Below are 21830 nucleotides of genomic sequence, written 5' to 3'. Positions count from 1 at the left end.
TAGAACACTTTCATTCCATTTACCTAATACATTTATTATTGCTTTCAGCAATTTTAATTATATATATATTTTATGCATAAGATGTTAGTATTGCTTTTAAAAGTAATATCTACTTATACTTACCCACATATTTGCTTTTTCTTCTGTCCCTCATTTCTTTTTAGATTTCAATTTTTTTTGTGTGAGATCATATTCCTTCTAGCTTGTCTACAGTATATTTTATTGAAAATCTGCTGGCCAACTAATCTTTTTGTTTGCTGAAAATGTCTTTATTTTGTCTTAATTTTTGAAGGACTTTTCATTGTGAAGAGAATTCCATGTTGGCAGTTACTTTCTTTCTGTGTTTTAAAATATCATTCCAATGTCATCTGTGTTCCATTGTTTCTGTTGAAAAGTGAGCAGTCTTACTCTTACTGTGTTGAAGACAGTGCATTTTCCTGCCCCTTCCTCCCTGTTTGTCTTGCAGGATTTTATATCTGTCTTTAGTGTATGACAATTGATATCATTAACATTTTTTGAAGACTTTTTATATTCTACATTGTCAATTGGACCATTTAGTTCTGTTGCATATGTGTGGGGCTATCTAGAATATATGGAATGTTCAATGACAGTTAATTGAAGTTTAGATCTAATATAGTATTTTAATTCTTAAGATTTAGGCATCTTAAAACTATCCACGTAAAGTAAGATTATATTAGAAATACTTTCTCAATTTTGTCTTAATATGTGACTGATTTCCAACTTCCTTAGATATTTCATAAGCTGGTATCATAAGAAATTACTTTTACAAAATATTATTCAGTTTTAATTTGTTTTAACTTTGTTTTCAGGGATATATATATATATATATATATACACACGCAGAGGGTCAGTGAAAAAGAGGAAGCCCCTCAATGAAGTAGAATGACACAGTGGCTGCAATGATGGGCTCAAGCAGAATGATTGTGAGGATGGTGCAGGACTGGGCAGTGTTTCGTTCTGTTGTGCATAGGGTTGCTATGGGTCAGAACTGACTCCACGGCACTTAACAATAACAACATTGTTTATCTCCTAGAATAGATTTCTTTTTCTTGAACAAAAACATCAAAATATTTCTTCAGGTTTACATATTTACTTAATGGAACAAATCCATATGGTATTGATTTGCATGCAGTTTGCACTAAATTAGCCAGCCCTTTATTTTGTTTATACCCTCAAATTTACTCAATCTTATTTTTAAAAGTCCTTGACCTAGATTTGGACTGGAAGTAATCTTTAAACACATTTTCAGCTAATATGCTTTGTGCCTTGGTGGAAAAAAAAACAAAATACAAAGGATAGTATTGAGACACTGAATAATTCTAACCTTATGTAGCCCCCACCCCCCAAGAAGTTTCATACAGTCTAGGAGTTTCAGATAATAAACCGAAAGGGATTTCTGCTAAGAAACCCTGTTGAGAGAACTTCACTGACACATCAATCTATGAACATAAACAGTGTATTTGAGATGTTTGTTTATGCCCTGTGAAGGCATTAACAAGTTAATTTAGCATCATATTTGAATGAAATAAACAGTTTAACCCCTTTCAAGATCAATTATATTCACAAAAGTGATTTCCATCTTCCATGTATTGGCGGTGTGTCAGCTTTGAAACAAAGCAACTGGCACATTCACTACATCTTTCCTACGTGGGAGTATTTCACACAAGCAAAAGGTTGTTCTAGTCAGCAGAATTGAATTAAATATTACAACTGTCACTCTTAAGTATAATCTTAACATGGGGTTACTGGGATTTTGGGACTCAGAAATCACAGGTGATGAAAAGACTAAAGCTTAAATTTGAGTTTACTGTTTAAAGAAATGTAAATAAAGGCATCAGGTAAAGGAAAGAAATAATAATTATGGTAAAATATATTTTACGGATTTCAGATTTTTCTAATTCCTCATGGGTACTACTTTCATGGCCGTCTAACAGCCAATCTGTGTTACTCTGAAGACATTGGAAATTATTTTATATGTACAGTTTCCTGTACAGTATAGAATGAAATATAATTAAATTACCCAAGACCAAGTCTGAAGCATTGCTACACCACAGAGAAAGAACAGTGTTAGTAATGTGTATAGGATTCTCTGAAATATTGGAAAGCCAAAGCAAAGCAGCTTTCTACAATAAAATCAACTAAATCATGAGCCCCCGTACCAAAAAAAGAAAACAGCATGACAGAAAATTACTTTTTCTAGTCTTCAAGAATATATGTAAGTATGCTTGTAACCTGGTGTAACACTGGTTATGAGCTCAGTTGCTAACCTCAAGGTCAGCAGTTTGAATTCACAAGCCACTCCTTGGAGACCCTATGGGGCAATTCTACTCTGTCCTATATGGTTGCTATGAGTTGAAATCGACTCAGTGGCAATGGGTTTGGGTTTTGGTTTTATACTTGGACCTGTCCTTGTAGACTGTCCTCTTGGTGTTTCAACATGGAATCAATTTCTATACATGTATCCACTCATCCTATACTTGCCCCTCAGACAGGTAAAGATGGTGTGTGTGGTTATTTAAGAACGTAACAGTTACCCTGTGAGCTAGGAGAAATGAAAACAAAGGGACTAAGGATAAAACTTTTATCAGGATATGTTATGCTCATCTCCTTTCTTTCTTGAATCTCCATCCTCTCACCCTTCTGTTTCCATTTAACTACAACCTTCTCTCTCCCCCTTCCCTCCACCAGAAATCAACTCAAAAGTAAAAAAAAAAAAAAAAGTTGCATACCATCTGTTCCATTGTAAATTCAGTGCTGACTACTGTTGACAGATAAGATTCATAGAAATAGTTAATGATTATAAGTGAAATGAATTAGAAAAAATAGCATATTTCAGGAAGAACGTCTCATGCATCCGTGAACAATTATCAACTGTATTGAAAGCCACAAATCTGATGCAAAACAATTCCCAGTCAAGCTAATTTTATATTCCATATGACCATATTTGATTATTTTGAGAATGATAAATCCTCAATGAGAGTTGAGTTCAAACTAGACAGAAAATCAGTGTAGTTAATTGAACATAAAGATTAAACAATGCAAAAAATGGGGTTGGATGTAATAACTTGGGGCAGCTTGCAGTAAAGTTATTCGAACTGAGATAAACCACTCTATTAATCATCAAATAAGTAGAGGTTCTGTTCTTAACAGATCTTTATAATCTTATTTTCCATAGAAGGTATGTGTGTGACATAAAAGACAAAACTCCATTGACAAAAGCTCACAATGACATTTCAAGAGTCAGAGCTCCTCTACTTAAACATTCACTATATACCAGATAAAATGAAACCTAACAAGTCATTCCCTTTCTGTTTGAGATATGAACACATACATAAACCTCTCACCAAATCATTTATGTTCTGCAAATATAACAAGCACTCCATCCTCCCCCACCAGAGCCATTTTTCATGAACCTCGGGATAATTTAAATTTCTCATTTTTCTTGGGAAATACCTTAAGTGTCTAAGTACACTTTAGTCTTATTAAAAGACCATCTTTTAATATTTACTTGCATTATTTCCTGGCTCGTATCTAATAATTTAGATTTCAAGTAAATTTTTGTCAACTTAACTGACTCAACTGGTTTCCTGACAGGAATGACTTCTCACATTTCAATTTTGGATATGTAATCTGCAGAATAGTCCTCCCTTTTAATTAAGTAGTCTACAACCTTGCTTCCTGAAAGTGAAGAGGACTTGAAGCACTTACTGATGAAGATCAAAAACCACAGCCTTCAGTATGGGTTATACCTCAACATAAAGAAAACAAAAATTCTCACAACTAGATCAACAAGCAACATCATGATAAACGAAGGAAAGCTTCAAGTTGTCAAGGATTTCGCTTTACTTGCATCCATAATCAACACCCATAGAAGCAGCAGTCAAGAAATCAAACAATGTATTGCATTGGACAAATCTGCTCCAAAAGACCTCATAAAGTGTTAAAAAGCAAAGATGTCACTTTGAAAGGACTAAGGTATTCTTGACCCCCCCGCCAAAAAAAAAAAAAAAGAAAACCAAACTTGTTAACTGGTTGCAGTCAAGTAGATTCTGACTAGTAGTGGCCCTCTAGGGTGGTGCAGTGGTTAAGAGCTCAGGCTGGTAACCAAAAGGTTGGTAGTTTGAATCCCCAGCTGCTCCTCGAAAACCCTATGGGGTAGTTCCACTCTGTCCTGTAGGGTTACCTGACCCAAGCCATGGTATTTTCATCACCTCATACACATGTGAAAGCTGGACAATAAATAAGGAAGACTGAAGAAGAATTGATGCGTTTGAGTTATGGTGTTGGCAAAGAATATCGAATATACCATGGACTGCCAAAAGAACAAACAAATCTGTCTTGGAAGAAATATGGCTAGAGTGCTCCTTGGAAATGAGGATGGCCAGACTTCATCTCATATAATTTGGGCATGTTATCAGGAGGGACTAGTCTTGGGAGAAGAACATCTTGCTTAGTAAGGTAGAAGGTCAGCGAAAAAGAGGAAGACCCTTGACAAGATGGACTGACACAGTGACTGTAACAATGGGCTTAAACATAGCAAAGATTGTAAGGACGGCTCAGGACCAGGCAGTATTTAATTCTATTGTACATAGCATGTAGAGTCACTATGAGTTGGAACGGACTCAATGGCATTGAATAACAACAATAAAATAAAGTCAAATACAAAAATAATAGCAAGATGAGAAGAGATATTGCCTATAGAAAGGACTTCTATAAGAAAGCTAAGAACACAGCATGCCTGAGGCCTGTGAAGAGAGTGTGTACACAGATAGTGCAATTTATAGAACAAATGCAAATGCAGACATTTTGAAATTCCTAATTATGAATTGCATAATCAAAGATTACGTTTACTTTGGCCTCAACAGTCATATTTCATTTTAAAATCAGTTTACTTAGATTATGTTCTTACTCCTCAACTTCTAGAAGAAATGATTGAAGAAAGGGTTCTGTGCTCAATTTATTTTCAATGAAATACTGATAGTTAAGAAATAGCACCACTGCTATTTCTCAATAAAAAAAAAAATTTTTAATAGCTATTTTATATAAGCTATAACTTTATTAGTAAAAAAAACTTCTTGGGCATTTCAATAGATGATTTTAGCAAAATTATAGAGTGATATAAATCTGCTTACATCAGAAAACACTGCAAATGTAATATCTAGAGTATGGTTGGTGAATTTTGACAGCTAAAGCATATATTTTGTGAAATTGTTTCATATCCAGAAACAAACAAAATACAAATATTTTAAAATGTGTTTTTTAGATGGAAAACAACAACTGTTGGCAAGGGTGTGGAGAAATTGGGCCCTTATCCATTGCTGCTGGAAATGCAAAACGTTATAGATGCTGTGGAAACGTTTGACGGTTCCTCAAATAGTTGAACATAGAACTACCCTATGATCCAGCAATTCTACTCCTAGGTATATACCCAAGAGACTTGAAAGTAATAAAGTAAATAGACACATGTACACCAACATTCATTACAGCACTATTCGCAACAGCCAAAGGGTAGAAACAACCTACACGTCCATCAATAGATGAATGGATGAACAAAATGTGGTATATACATGCGATGGACTATTACTCAGACTTAAAGAAAAATGCAGTCCTGATACATACTACAACATGGATGAAACTTGAAAGCATTATGTGATTATGTGATTGTGTAAATCAATCATAAAAGGACAAATATTGTATGATCGCACTTATATGAGATATCTAGAATAGGCAACTATATAGAGACCAAAGTTTATTAGAGGTTACCAGGGGTAGAAGGGAAGGGAAAAGGAGAGTCATTGATTAGAAGGCAGTGAGTTACAGTTTTGATGGAAAATTTTGCAATGATTATTGGTTAGGATTGTGCAGCACTATTAATGTATTTGATATCACTAACTGTCACAGGAAAAACATTGATTTGGCAAATGTGTTATGTATTTTTCACAACAATAACGTATTTTTTAAAAGTCTTTTGGGGATAACAGTTTAACTCTGGAGCATATGAACTTTAAAAATTATTATCAAATATATCACAGGATGCATTGGAGGTATTTGTAATATGACAAAACAAAATTTTGAAAGTAACAACAAAAATAAGCATTGACACCTATTGAATACTTGCAGTGTATCAAGCATTGTGTTCTTCACGTTATACACGTTATCCCATTTAATTCTTATAATAACCCTATGACACAGTAATGCATTTGTTTTAAAAAATGATAAAAATCATTCGTGCTCATGAAAATAGTAGACATTAGTATTTTCATCTGAAAAAAGATTAAATATTGTTCTAAGAGAGTGCTTAAAATAAAATATCCACCTATTTTTGAGATCATTGTTATTCTGCTATTAGATGATATTCTGTGTACAGTCATTCATGGAAATAATTTTTTATTACACAATCCTAAAACATTTACCAGCTCAAAATAACATTAATTGCTGGTATAATTTGTATCTTAAAATTTTTCATATATTTCAATGGTGGGAAGCTCCTATGTGTTTTGCATTTTTCCTAGTGGTGATAGAGATTTTAGTTACCACCTACAAAATATATATATATATATTTTTTTTTTTTCTATAATCCTACGGAGCCCTGGTGGGGCACTGGTTAAGAGCTATTGCTGTTAACCAAAAAGTTTGTTTGTTTCTGGATATGAAACAATTCCACAAAATGTGCATTTTAGCTGTCAAAATTCACCAAACATACTCTAGAATATTATGAGTGTTTCATTGAAAATAAATTGATCACAGAACCCCTTCTTTGAATCCACCAGATGCTCCTTAGGAACCTTATGGGACAGTTCTACTCTGTCCTGTAGGGTCACTCGCTATGAGTTGGAATCCACTCTTCAACAATGGTTTATAATTCTAGTCTATTGGAGTCCTGATGGCATAATTTCTATATAGTTTGATATAGTGGGAAAGTAGGTCGCCTTTGATATGCAGACACGTAGTTTATACATTTTGAGAAAATTTTATTCCATTTTTTAATGTAATAAGCATGCAAGTAATATCTCCATTTGTTTGCACATGTCATTACTTTACTTTGTCTTCTCGAGCTGCGCTTTGAAATCTTCTGTTCAGTTCTTTTACCTCACCATTTCTTCCTTTTGCTTTAGCTGCCTGACATTCATGAGCAAGTTTCAGAGCCTCCTCTGACATCTATCTTGATCTTTTATTTATTTCTTGTCTTTTCAATGACCTCTTGCTTTCTTCATGTATGATGTCCTTGTTGTCATTCCACAACTCATTTCATCTTCCTTCGGTCACTAGTGTTCAATGGGTCAAATCTATTCTTGAGATGGTCTCTAAATTCTGGTGGAATATACTCGAGGTCATATTTTGGTTCTCGTCGACTTGCTCTGATTTTCTTCAGTTTCAGCTTGAACTTGCATATAAGCAATTGATGGTCTGTTCCACAGTCAGCCCCTGGCCTTGTTCTGACTGATGATACTGAGCTTTTCCGTCATCTCTTTCCGCATATGTAGTCAGTTTGATTCCTGTGTGTTCCATCTGGCAAGATCCATGTGTATAGTTGTTGTTTATGCTGGTGAAAGGTGGTATTTGCAATGAAGAACTTGTTGGTTCAATCTCTGGCATTGTTTCTATCACCAAGGACATATTTTCCAACTACCAATCCTTCTTTGTTTCCAACTTTTGCACTCCAATCACCAGTAATTATCAGTGCATCTTGATTGCATGTTTGATAAATTTCAGACTGCAGCAGCTTATAAAAATCTTCTATTTCTTCACTTTTGGCCTTAGTGGTCAGTCCCTAAATTTGAATAATGGTCATATTAACTGGTCTTCCTTGTAGGCTTATGGATATTATCCTATCACTGACAGTTTTATACTTCAGGATAGATCTTGAAATGTTCTTTTGACAATGAACACACCACCATTCCTCTTCAAGTTGTCATTCCCAGCAAGTAGACTATATGATTGTCTGATTCAAAATGGCCAATACCAGTCCATTTCAGCTCACTAATGCCTAGGATATTGATGTTCATGCATTCCATTTCATTTTTGACGATTTCCAGTTTTCTTAGATTCATACTTCATACATTCCAGGTTCTGATTCTTAATGGATGTTTGCAGCTGTTTCTTCTCATTTTGAGTCGTGCCAGAGTAAAGTATAATGACATATGCAAAGAGCTGGAGATAGAAAACTAAAAGGGAAGAACACACTCGGCATTTCTCAAGCTGAAAGAACTGAAGAAAAAATTCAAGCCTTGAGTTGCAGTAGTGAAGAATTCTATGGGGAAAATATTAAAGGGCACAGGAAAAATCAAAAGAAGATGGAAGGAATAAAACCCACTGCCATCGAGTCGATTCTGACTCATAGCGACCCTATAGGACAGAGTAGAACTGCCCCATAGAGTTCCCCAGGAGCACCTAGTGGATTTGAACCACGGACCTTTTAGTTAGCAGCCATTGCACTTAACCACTATGCCACCAGAGTTTCTGATGGAAGGAACACACAGAGTCATTATACCAAAAAGAATTAGTTGATGTTCAATCATTTCAAAAGGCAGCATATGATCAGGAACCAATGGTACTGAAAGAAGTCCCAGCTGCTCTGAAGGCACTGGCGAAAAACAAGTTTCCAGGAATTGATGGAATATCAGTTGAGATGTTTCAACAAATAGATGTAGCACTGGAAGTACTCACTCGTCTATGCCAAGAAATATGGAAAACAGCTACCTGGCAAACTGACTATTCCCAAGAAAGATGATCCAATGGAATGCAGAAATTATACAACAATATCATTAATATCACATGCAAACAAAATTTTCCTGAAGGCCATTCAAAAACAGCTGCAGCAGTATATCAACAGAGAACTGCCATAAATTTGGGCTGGTTTCAGAAGAGAATGTGGAACCAGGGATATCATTGATGATGTCAGATGGATCCTAGCTGAAAGCAGAGAATACCAGAAGGATGTTTACCTGTGTTTTACTGGTTATGCAAAAGCTTCGACTGTGTGGATCATTAACAAATTATGGATCACATTGCAAAGAATGGAAATTCCAGAACACTTAATTGTGCTCATGAGGAACCTTTACATAGATCAAGGGGCAGTTGTTCAGACAGAACGAGGGGATACTGATTGATTTAAAGTCAGGAAAGGTATGGTTCAGGGATGTATCCTTTCATCATACCTAATCAATCTGCATGCTGAGCAAATAATCCAAGAAGCTGGACTATATGAACAAGAACGGGGCATCAGGATTGGAGAAAGGTTCATTAACAACCTTTGTTATGCAGAAAACACAGCCTTGCTTGCTGAAAAATGAAAATGACTTGAAGCACTTACTAATGAAGATCAAAGATCACAGCCTTCAGTATGGATTGCATCTCAACATAAAGAAAACAAAAATACTGGACCAATGAGCAACATCATGATAGAGAAAAGATTAAAGTTGCCAAAGATTTCATTTTACTTGGATCCATAATCAACAGCCATGGAAGCAGCAGTCAAGAAATCAAAAGACACATTGCATTGGGTAAAGCTGCTGCAAAGGAACTCTTCAAAGTGTTGAAAAGCAAAGATATCACCTTGAAGACTAAGGTGTGCCTGACCCAAGCCATGGTATTTTCAATCATACCATATGCATGTGAAAGATGGACAATGAATAAGGAAGACCAAAGAAGAATTGACGCCTTTCAATTGTGGCATTTTTGAAGAATATCGAATATACCATGGACTGCCAAAAGAATGAACAAATCTGTCTTGGAGGAAGTACAACCAGAAGGCTACTTAGAAGCAAGGATGGTGAGACTGCATCTTACATACTTTGGACATGTTGTCAGGAGGGATCAGTCCCTGGAGAAGGACGTCATGCTTGGCAAAGAACAGGGTCAGCGGAAAAGAGGAAGACCCTCTACGAGGTGTACTGACACAGTGGCTGCAATGTTGAGCTCAAGCATAACAGTGATTGTAAGGATGGCACAGGACTGGGCTGTGTTTCATTCTGTTGTGCATAGGGTTGCTATGAGTCAGAACAGACTGGACGACACCTAAGAACAACAACAATGAGTGTGCAAAAAATATGCAGAACACACCTGACACTCTAACTCCTTATAACAGGAAAGTCAATAAAATGTAGATGTTCCTATTTACAACTAAAAAAATTAAAAAGGTATAAAAACAACTCTGATTTACAAAATGAACACAGTGCATTTTTTCATTCAGAGAAGCAATTTTGATCAGAGGCAAAGGTCTTTTTATCTCTGTTGAACCAAGTAGGAAGAACAGATGCAAGGTAATCAAGGTATACTCTGTCAAGCACACCCAGATCCTCCTTCAGGAATTAAGATTCACTCTTCTGATAAAGGAAGTACTGCCAACTCACAACTCTCAGTTTCCAGCTCTGGGGATTACTTCAGCTCAGGATTACTTTACACAAGGTTATTCCCCTATATTAGTGTGGACTGTAGGTAATGGCTGATCTTCTTAGGAGTATAAAAGCTCAGCCTCCTCACCCCTGCTAGGAAAAATTCCAAAGGGTTGTCCTAGCATCAGCCTCGACTGAGAATTCATCACAGCTCAATTTATTCCTCTGCCCAGTCTTGCTTCCTTCACTTCCCTTTCACAGGTGTTAAGGTGTTCACTTTAATCAACCAGTAAAAAACCTTTTACACACTGATCTCCGTCTCAGAGTCAGCTTCCTGGGAAGCCCAGACTGTAAAAGTATTCTTGTTTCATTTTGTTCTGCTTGAAAAGCTCCACCACTAGAAGTACTGAGACTACAATAATGTTAACAACCAATGGAAAGGAACAATTAAACTGATAACAGACTTCAGAATTAAGTGGCCAGTTTATTACCAAAATCTGATAGTTTAAGCCTCAAAGAAATGGCAGCTGATGGATGGAAAGAGCTATGATACATTTGAGGCTGTGAAGGCAACAGATACAGTTTTAAAAGGCCTGTTGTTGTTAGGTGCTCTGGAGTCAATTTCAACTCATGGCAACCCCATGAGACAGAGTAGAACTGCCCCATTGGGTTTTTTTGGCTGCTGGGTCTTTCTCCCGTGGATGAGTTCATACCGCCAACCTTTCAACCGAAAGCCAAAACACTTAAACCATTTGTGCCACTGGCACTCCTTTAAAAGCTTATCCCTTGTAAAAGCCTTGGTCAGTTTTGAAAATAAGCATATTTCTTTTTTAAATTTATTTATTTATTGTGCTTTAAGTGAAAGTTTATATATCAACTCAGTCTCTCTTACAAAAGGTTATACACACCTTGCTATGTACTCCTTGCTCCTCTCCCCTAATGAGACAGCACATTCCTCCTCTCCACCCTGTATTCCCTGTGTCCATTCTTCCAGTTCCTGTTCCCCTCTGCCTTTTCATCTCACCTCCAGACAAAGAGTTGCACACATAGTCTCACATGTCTACTTGAGCCAAGAAGCTCGCTTCTCACCAGTATCATTATCTATTTTATCATACAGTCCAATCCCTGTCTGAACAGTTGGCTGCAGGAATGGTTCTAATTTTGGGCTAACAAAGGGTCCAGGGACCATGACCTCCAGGGTCCCTCTAGTCTCAGTCAGACCATTAAGCCTGGTGTTTTTACGAGAATTTGAGACCTGCATCCCACTGATCTCCTGCTCCATCAGGGATTCTCTGTTTTGTTCCCTGCCAGGGCAGCGATGAGTGGCAGCCAGGCACCATCTAGTTCTTCCACTCTCAGGCTGATGTTACCTCTGGTTTATGTGGCCCTTTCTGACTCTTGGTCTCATCTTTACCATATCTCTTTGGTGTTCTTCATTCTCCTTTGCTCCAGGTGGGTTGAGATCAATTGGTGAATCTTAGACGGCTGCTTGCTAGCATTTAAGACCCCAGATAGGCATGTTTCTTTTAAGATGGGTATTAATCAGAACAAAACCAAACCCATTACCATCGAGTCAATTCCAACTCACAGCAACCCTACAGGACAGGGCAGACTGAGCCATAGAGTTTCCAGGGCGCATCTGGTAGACTTGAACTGCCGATCTTTTGGGTAGCAGACATAACTCTTAACAACTATGTCACGAAGGTTTATATTAGAATAAGGAAAATAAACTTTGATAAATTTGCTGTCTGGGCATCATATGAATTATTTGGTTGATGTGCTACAGTATAATTTTTTTTTTAATTTTCTAAGTTTGTAGAGATAATGCCAAATTCTTACAAAATCATTGAATCCTTTAAATAGAATCAATCCAGTACAATATGAGAATAATAATAATTTTGCCTCAAATGAATTTTGCCTTAGATTCAGAACTTCAAAAAAAAATTTGTTAAGAAAGTAAGTTGTGATTTATCTGAGGTGTCAATGGTTTATTTTTTTAATATGTAAATAAACACATTTGCAGAACGATATTAATCCTGTGAGGTAGAAGTAGAGGGATTTGGGTATAATTTCTGTTAATTTAGCCCAAGATTAATGTGAAATTTTAGTAATTTAAACAAATCTTTGTTGTAAAATTAAGATTGTAGGTCTACTCTTAAAATTAAAAAAAAAGCAATAAAAAACTGATTACTTCTATTGAAAATGGCTGGACACACTTGCCTTATGGAACCAAAGATGTTAAAGCATTGCTTTTAAATAAAAGGCCACATACGATACATCATTAAAAAAACCAAAAAACCAAACTCACTGCCGTCGAGTCGATTCCAACTCTTGTGACCCTATAGGGCAGAGTAGAATTGCCTGATATAGTTTCCAAGGAGCGCTTGGGATTTGAACTGCTGACCCTTGTTTACCAGCCGTGGCACTTAACCACTATGCCACCAGGGTTTCCTCAATACATCATAAGATTATTAAATTGAATTGCTTTGGCTTCACTTTTTGCTTACAAAGAAGTTTCTTACCCAGTGTTAAATAAAATGGATTGAAGGAACAAAACTCTTTGCAGCAATTCTCTATATTGTGAAATCAAAGGTGAGTTGTTTTTAAAATTAAAGCTACTGCTTCCATTCAATATTTCTTAGGATTTCTATAATGGCTCCCCAAGGGTCAGAGTTGATAATAATTCCCCTAAAGAATGTGCTCAAGCACTGACTTTCTGCTCTTATTTAATACCAATGAATCTTCACTTTTTTCATGCTTTGGTTCATCCAGCTAGAAATTCACCACATGTAGGGTAATGACCTTTTGGTTTTATGAGTCGGAATCAACTCGAAGGCAACGGTAATGGTACAGTAGGGTAATGCACCAAAAAATCAGTTTAAGGAGTTTGACTCAATTTCCTGATGAATCTTCAGGATAAACTCTCTAAATACTTATAAATTGGCATATAAAAGTGAAGAAATACTGAAAAACAATTTTAAAGTACCCATGCAGCTAATATAAGAGAGGAGCAATTGTAAAATTTTCTGCAGGAATATTCAGTACTACCAAATATCGTAGTTCTTTCTTAAAAAAGTTCTTTTTAAAACTAAGAAAACACCATTTTACCTTTTTATTTTATACTATGTGGTGCAAATGGGAGCCCTGGTAGTGTAGTGATTAAAGAGCTTAGCTGCTAACCAAAAGGTCAGCAGTTCAAATCTCCCAGCTGCTCCTTGGAAACCCTCTGGAGCAGTTCTACTCCATCCTATAGGGTCACTACGAGTCAGAATCCACTCAGGGCAATGGGTTTGGTTTTTGCTTTTAGTGCTAATAGGGTAACTATGAATAGGAATTGACTGGATGGCAACAGATTTTAACTCTAATCACTTAGTGGGGAAGAGGGGACAAAGCAGCCCCAGACTTGAAGGAATGAATCTGATACTCTCATCTAAGCCTTAATGTTATCATAAATTTATTTGATATTTACAGGTAAGCCATGTTGTGCTCCTGCTGGACATAAACAATCTCACAGAACATCCACTTCTCACAAGGTCACTGTGAAATCTTTGAAATATCGAACATCTCCCTCTCTCCATTAATGAGTGACTGCTACATCTTTACCAATTACACCTTTATCCTCACTCTTGTCAGGCTTCCCTATTGATAAAGTTTATTGAGATACTCAGTCACAAAATTGTCCCCCACTTTCTGATGACACATAATTTAGATCAAAGTTTCTTCCTTTTTTTACACCCTTCCCAGAAATTACTCAACCAAAGCTCGATCCCCTTTTTCATACCCTTTGATTGACATGCCCCACAATTCCACAGAGTGAGCATTCACCTTCACTGCAACCAGTAATAAACCCAATTTGTTTACTACAAGTGTGTTGCTGGTGGTTTTTTGCCAAAGAGCATTATTTTAGAATGGTAAGACATTTCCACAGCATTAGAGCCTGTTCTGGACTCCCTGGGTGGTATGAACAGCTAACTCACTCTGAGGCTATCTGAAAGGTTGGAGGTTGGAGTCCTCCCAGAAGTACCTTTTAGAAAGGCCTGGTAATCCATTTCTGAAAAATATCAGGCATTAGAAACTATGGAATACTGCTCTACTTTGATACATATGGAGTCATCATGAGTCGAAATCGACTCCAAGGCAACTGGTTTTTTGGTTCATATGTTTGTTTTTGACACATAGCCCCTTCTTCTACCTACAAAGCCAGCAGCATCCCATCTCTCTCCTACCCTTCTTTGACTGCCACATCTCCTTTTCTGTCTACAGCTGAGAAATGTTCTCTGTTTTCAAGGATTTATATGATTAAATTAGGCCCAACTGGATAATCCAGGATAAGCCCCCCAATTAATGGTTCTTAACTTTAATCACGACTGTAAAATCCCTTTTATCATGGAAGGTAACATAGTCACAGGTTCCAGGGACCAGGATGTGGAGATATTCCTGCCTAATATAGATAAAATTAGAATTTTTAACCTCCAAGAGCAATATATATTGTTTTTAAAACCATGTGGACTATCCCCCAAAATTGAGCGTAAAGGCAACACTGACAAATTCCTAAAAGCAGAAATAATGAAGATCTTTTTGTCTGACTGCAATGGGATAAAATCAGATGACAAAAAAAAGAAGTTACAAAATATTTATAGATCTGGAAATGTATAAACTCTATACTAAAACAAAATTTCTTATGGCTTAAATAGAAAAACTGAAATGGGAATTGCAATCTTACTAGGAAAACATGACATTGAGAACCTAATGGATCAAAACTTTGGAGGTGGAGCTAAAATAACACTAAAGTAATATGTATCTCTTATGCTCATTATTATCAAATAATATATATATTGCTATTTAATATTAAAATAAACCATCCTTCCTCACCTTCCCTATTTCTCTCTTTTGTTCTATTTTATCAGCAGTGGGTTTGGTTTTTGGTTCTTTTTGGTTTTATTTTATATTTTATTCCATAACATTCACCATCATAGGAGAAACTGTACTCTTCTTACTGTTTGCTGCCCTCCACTAGTCTATAATTTCAATGGATATAAAGATTTTGTTTTGTTCACTCTACCCCAATGACAGAAAAATGAGTGTCTAGTACATAACTGTTGTATACCTTCAAGTCTTTTCTGACTCATAGCAACCCTATAGGACAGAGTAGAACTGTCTGTCCCATTCCTGGGCAGTAATCTTAAAGTAGCAGGTTACCAGGTCTTTTCTCTCATAGGGCCATTGGTGAGTTCCAAATGCTGGCCTTTCGATTAGCAGCCAAGCGCTTAATCATTGCACCACCAGCACTCCTTCTAATACATAGTAAGTGCTTGTAAATAATAGTTTAGTAGATATATGAATAAAAGAAGTTCAAAGGAATAAAAAAGAAAAACAACTTAAAAAAAAAAAAAACATTGCTGTTGAGTCAATTCTGTTAGTATGTAAGAACAGAATAGAACTGCCCTATAGACTTCCCAAGGAGCATCTGGTGGATTCAAACTGTCAACCTTTTGGTTAGAAGCCATAGTTCTTAACCACTACGCCACCAAATTACAAAGGAATATTATTCACAACTTTATAGAACTAGATGTTCAAATCTAGATGAAAATGATAACTCTTTGGGATAATGTAGGACTCATATTTTCAAGGCTTAGTACCTACAGAATAACCTCAAATGACGTTTCTACTAAACAGACTCAAATAAAACAACTGATAGGAATGCTTTAAAAAATGGTCTCTTTCATTACATATTCTTTTGTCTGCTTGTTTGTTTAGTTTTTTTTTTTTAATGTACTTTGCTCAAAGGAATGGTTTGGAAGTGAATTGAGTGATAGGGACTGAAAAGGTAGGAGTGAGAGCAAATTATTAAGAGGTGATATGCAGCTAACTTCAGGTATCTTGACTTTTCTTTAATGTAGAACAATAAAAACATATTTAATATGAACATAGGTACTGTGAAAGGCATTATATTCAAATTTTTAATGACATAATCAATGATGGTTATATATAGAAAGAAAAATCACTTTATCACATGGGGGACCCTTTTCTCATACATGGCATCTTGGGATTTTATCTCTATATCCATTATATTCATTAATTTTTCAAGCAGTTATTTTTCTGTTCACCAGATATTCCCCTTTTCTAACAGCACCCAGATATTCCTTTTGGGAATGAACTTTCTCTAATTTGATTCATCTTTATGATCCTGAAGGGATTAAACCCACACCAAGAAGTCCCTGTGTGGTGCAAATAGTTAAGCACTCAACTACCAGCTGAAAGGTCAGCAGTGTGAACCCACCCTGTGGCACCACAGAAGACAGGCCTGTCAATCTGCTTTCAAAAGGCCATGAAACCCCCATAGTATTGTTCTACTCCACATACATTTGGTCACCATGAGTCAGAACTGACTTAATGGCAACTAACGACAACAAAAAAACCCATACCAAAGTCCATGAATAGGCACTAACTGACATTCCAATTAGAATAATCTTGTCCTTTTGCAGAATTTTTGGTTTAGGGGTGAGGGGTAGCCTTAATAAATCAGAGATAGCATTCTCTAGACAAACTCAAGTGTTCGAAGGTGTTCAGAACTGATGTTCTTCTTCATGCTGAACGTGAACCAGAGCATATAGTAGCCCTGGATGCTGGGGGCAGCCATTCTGTACATGAGGTAAGAGAGCCTGAGGCTTAAACCTGCCTAGGGAAGAGGATATTGCTGAGAGAATCACAGAAAAATGTAGGTGGAGCCTGAATGGGCCAGTCTGACACTAGACTTATCTCTGGACTTTGCAGATCTATAAACCAATTGAGCTTTTCCACTAAAGCATGTTTCAGTTGATTTTTACCACGTGAGGACAGAATGTATGTATATGTATATGTATGTGTCTGGTGTAAGACTTGGACCTTGAGAGAAAAAAAGTTATTTATTTATTTTGTTAAGATTGAGATTCTTGCCATATATAAAGTTCTTACTCCTCCTTAGCAGAAGTTGAAACTGTTTTTCTTCACATCAAATTAAAATATTCATCAGTTTTGGTTCCCTAACCTGTGATTTTGTTCCCTGAACCATAAAATAAGTTTCAACATGAATATGTAGACACTTATTTAGTGCCTTAATACAGATTGAGATAATTGCCTCTGTAATTATAATGTTTCTCTTTGGAGCAATGGAATCAGAGCACTAATGCTGCAATTTGTACATCGATCCCTTTATATCATTCTGTCAGACTTCTGACCTTCAAAGGTTTCCTGCATCTATTATAATATAGCATAATTCATTCATCTTGCTATCTGCACCATTTGTGAGAATGTTCTCATTAATTATTTTCAATTTTGACAATTATGCCTTAATCCAAAACCATGTTCTTTTCTTCAACACTTTTGCCATGGCATTTTAAACCCTTTTTCAGGGAAAAAATAATAATCCCAGCTCTTTGTGAGGAGATGATGAACTATTTCCATGAAGGCTCATTTACAAAAAACAACAAAGAGCTCTTATTAGAAGCAAGGGAACAATCAGTTCAGATGAGGGAAAAAAAAAAAAAAGTGAACTATGCCTACCCAAACCCAAATGAACCTTTTCTATGGTTCAGAAGTTTGGCTAGCTTATTTCTGTTTGTTTTCTTTTTCATTTTCATGCTTCTCTGCATTTCCAGCTGGACTGACTCTGGAAGCAGCAATATATTACAAGAAAGCTTGTTCTCATATTTCCAATCTGATTTCACCTTCTATGAGAAAGGTTAGGATAATCACAGGAATGCTGAGTTTCTTATCTGTACCTCATCTTTAAACCTTGGAAGGTTTACCCATCACTAGTTCTTAAGTTCCAGTGTTTCCTTCTGGGTTGGAATATTTGTTATGATTAATGTATCTCTGATCTTTCCCTGTCTCTGTCTCATTCTCGGTCTTCCCCTGGCTTCCCAAGATAAAATCTTTCCGGTTTTGCTCGCACATTGATTTGTTTATTTTCAGCTCTTTCATCTTTTGAAAGGTTACCATTGGAAATATGGCTAGAGAAACGCTGGAAAGTTCACTAGGAAAATACATTAGATAAAGATTGATAGTTAATTTTATGATTTTTCTCTTTTTAAAGAAATATTAAAAATTGATTTAATCTTTTTAAAAATCTATTCAGTTATTTGCATAGATTTTACAACTGAGGTAGCATTGAACACAAAATATGTGTCACAATCGTATAATTATAATGATAGATTTTAATGTATAATGGATATAACTGAAAGGCTTAACCTGACTAATTCTATTATTTGTATTTTTTCTTATGAAAAATACAATAATTAAAAACATTATATTTAAAATATGCAATTTTATTATAACAAGACATTGAGCAATTGCTGGCTTTATTTTAGTTTCTCTGTGAACATAAAAGTAAGAGAGAAGAAAGCGAGAGACATTCAAATACTGTGAAATTAATTTACTATTTTATTAAAAAGTCTGACATTTTTGGGAACAGGTCTACATGGAAATCAGATTGAATTGGGAAGCAAACAGGGTATTCGAGAAAAATAATAATAACTTAGCTACCTGAGAAGAAAATGCAAATATGACTGGGCAAATAGCTGGGAAGAATAGAAAAGAAAGACAAACGTGTAAGAATACAAATTGAAAATAAGTCAAAAAAACCAAAAACCAAACCCGTTGCCCTCAAGTCGATTCTGACTCACAGCGACCCTAAAAGACAGAGTAGAACTGCCCCATAGGGTTTCCGAGGAGCACCTGGTGGATTCCAACTGTTGACTTTTTTTGTTAGCAGCCGCAGCTCTTAACCACTAGCCACCTGGGTTTCCAAATTGAAAATAATAGGTTTTAATTTTTCTTGTTGAAAATAAAGGAAAAAGCTTCACTCCTCCCTTTTCTTTCAAAGTTGACTTTAGATAACTTGAAAATTCTTTCTCTGTCTCTTTGAAAATATGTTAATCAAGATATTTCCACAAGGATCATCTTTTTTCAAATGTAATCACCAACTATCCTGGAAGGAGATTAGCCTAACTAACTTCAGGGATTCTGCCATAAAGATACTAGAAAATCAGCAATTTTATCTGGAAAATATGAATGATGGGGTGAATCTACTGAGCTATCTGAACGATAAGATTTCTTTCTGTCTTTGCAATTTCTTTAGCTGATTGCCTGTGGTGTGTCACATTCTGGTTTCATGCTTGTTCAATAATAAAACTTTTCTTTCTCTTCTATTTTCTGGAGTGAGTATAGATTTTAGTTACATTTCTCCAAGAACTGTATAATCCTGTAAGGTAGAATCCATAATTTTTTTTTTTTTTCTAAAGAGGTGCCATGAACTAGTTGGTATGAACTAAAACCCTTTTATAGTGACAAAAATTATAACAATGATTTGAAAAAGAGAAAAAAAAAATTAAACCACCTATTTGAAACCAATAAGCACTTGAGGTACTTAAAGGAAAAATATATTTAACTTAACTTTGAGTCATAAAATCATAGAAAATTATCTTTGTCATAAGATCCCTGGTTACAGTAAAATTAGAAAATCAGAAAAGATGAAGGAACTCCTGATTCTTCTCCATGATGCTTTTATTCTTCATAGCTTTGTTTTCCTGAGATAATATTTAAAACTTCGAGTTCTAGTCTAGCTCACTTATTTGAGATATTTTAAAATACATATGAACCTGAAAAATGTTATTACCCAGCCCAGTGCCGTCGAGTTGATTCCGACTCATAGCGACCCTATAGGCCAGAGTAGAACTGCCCCATAGAGTTTCCAAGGAGCGCCTGGCGGATTCGAACCGCCAACCCTTTGGCTAGCAGCTGCAGCACTTAACCACTATGCCACCAAATCATAACCTTAAGACTTGTTTCTGCTGCAGATGCCGTAGTTAAAGTATATTCGAAAGGCTGACTACAGGCACGGCTCAGTTTATTGAAGAGGAAATCAGACATTCACAGATTCAAATCTCTAGCTCTTACTACCTTCCCAGATACTCAAAAAAAAAAAAAAAAAAAAAAACCCAGTGCCATCCAGTGGATTCCGACACATAGTGACGCCACAGGTTTTCCAAGGCCGTAAATCTCTGGGGAAGCAAACTCCCACATCTTTCTCCTGCAGAGCCGCTGGTGGTTTCGAACCTTGACCTTTTGGTCAGCAGTGGATCGCTTTAACCACTGCACCACCAGCTCTCCTTTTTCCGGGTACAAACCTGTAGCCATCCAGTCTATTCTGACTCACAGCACCCCTACAGGACAGGCTAGAGCTGTCCCACAGAGTTTCCAAGTAGGCTGGTGGATCTGACCTGCCGACCTTTTGGTAAGCAGCCAGCTCTTAACCTCTGCACAAGTAAAATTAACCTCCAAGTCTTAGTTTTCTGATCAGTATAGTGGGGAAAAAAAAAAATTAGTATCTGTCTCATATACTTATTATAAAAATTAACCTTAATTCAAGTAAAAATATGAGTGCCTTGTTTATTATTGAGAGTAGTATTAAATTTATTCATTTTTCCTTCCCTTAAATTGAATATTAAGATATTAACTCTGAAAATATTGATCTATATTCATTCAACAATAACCTAAAATTATACTTAAAAGATTAGAATTGTCTTCCTAGGGAGAATATTTTAAAAGAAAAATATCTTAAAATATTTTTCTTTAACTATGTATGTGTTCCTTATATCTACTTATGCACATTATTGATAAATAAAAAATAAAAAAAAAAAAAAGAGGAACAGTAAGAAAGCAGTAATGAGACTCTAGTAGGGTAGACTTTGGACTGACACACCAGAGTCCAGATCAGAAATTTTCTGCTTTTAAGCTAAATGACTTTATGCAAATTCCGAGTTTTCTGTAGCTTTTTCCTCATTTGAAAAATAAAGATAATGATGCCTAGTTCACTGAACAGTGTTTTGAGAATTAAACAAGATAATGCTTAGCAGAGCTATTTGAAGAGAGTAACAGTCAATGGGGCTAATGGTAATAAGTATTACTATAATTACTAAGATGGTGTTTTCTGAGTATCATAAGTCAATTCATCGACCTTGTAAAAATCGTAGCCTGCTGAAAGCGAGATTAAGCTTTTTAAAATTTACATTACAGGTGGTGAGCTGAAATTTTGGTACCATCATATAGGATAATATAAATGCCCATTTGTCATAGTCATTAAATGACAGGGAACTAATATTAAACACTTGAACCACTTTGATCCCCCCCGCACCCCCCCCCACACACAATTCCACAAGGTCTTCTGAAACTCCCTTTAGGTTACTGTCAACATGATACTGTTTATTTCGACCTAACTGTTTTTTTCGACCTATGCTGTCTGCTTTTTCCTTCCTTGGCCACATTTAACCGGTTTTAACTGGTGTCAACTCTTTGTGACCTCTAGTGAGGTAAATGACTGAAGCATGTGGCAGGTTCATTTGCACAGTAATGAGTTCTGTCTACTAGTCTGCTAGAGACTGATGGGGAGAAGGCGATTACCTTCCACCATTGCCTATTAAATGTGATTGACATGCC

The sequence above is a fragment of the Loxodonta africana genome, chromosome 4 (genome assembly GCF_030014295.1).
Source record: "Loxodonta africana isolate mLoxAfr1 chromosome 4, mLoxAfr1.hap2, whole genome shotgun sequence".
NCBI classification, from domain to species: domain Eukaryota; kingdom Metazoa; phylum Chordata; class Mammalia; order Proboscidea; family Elephantidae; genus Loxodonta; species Loxodonta africana.
Note: the sequence above shows the minus strand (reverse complement) of the source record.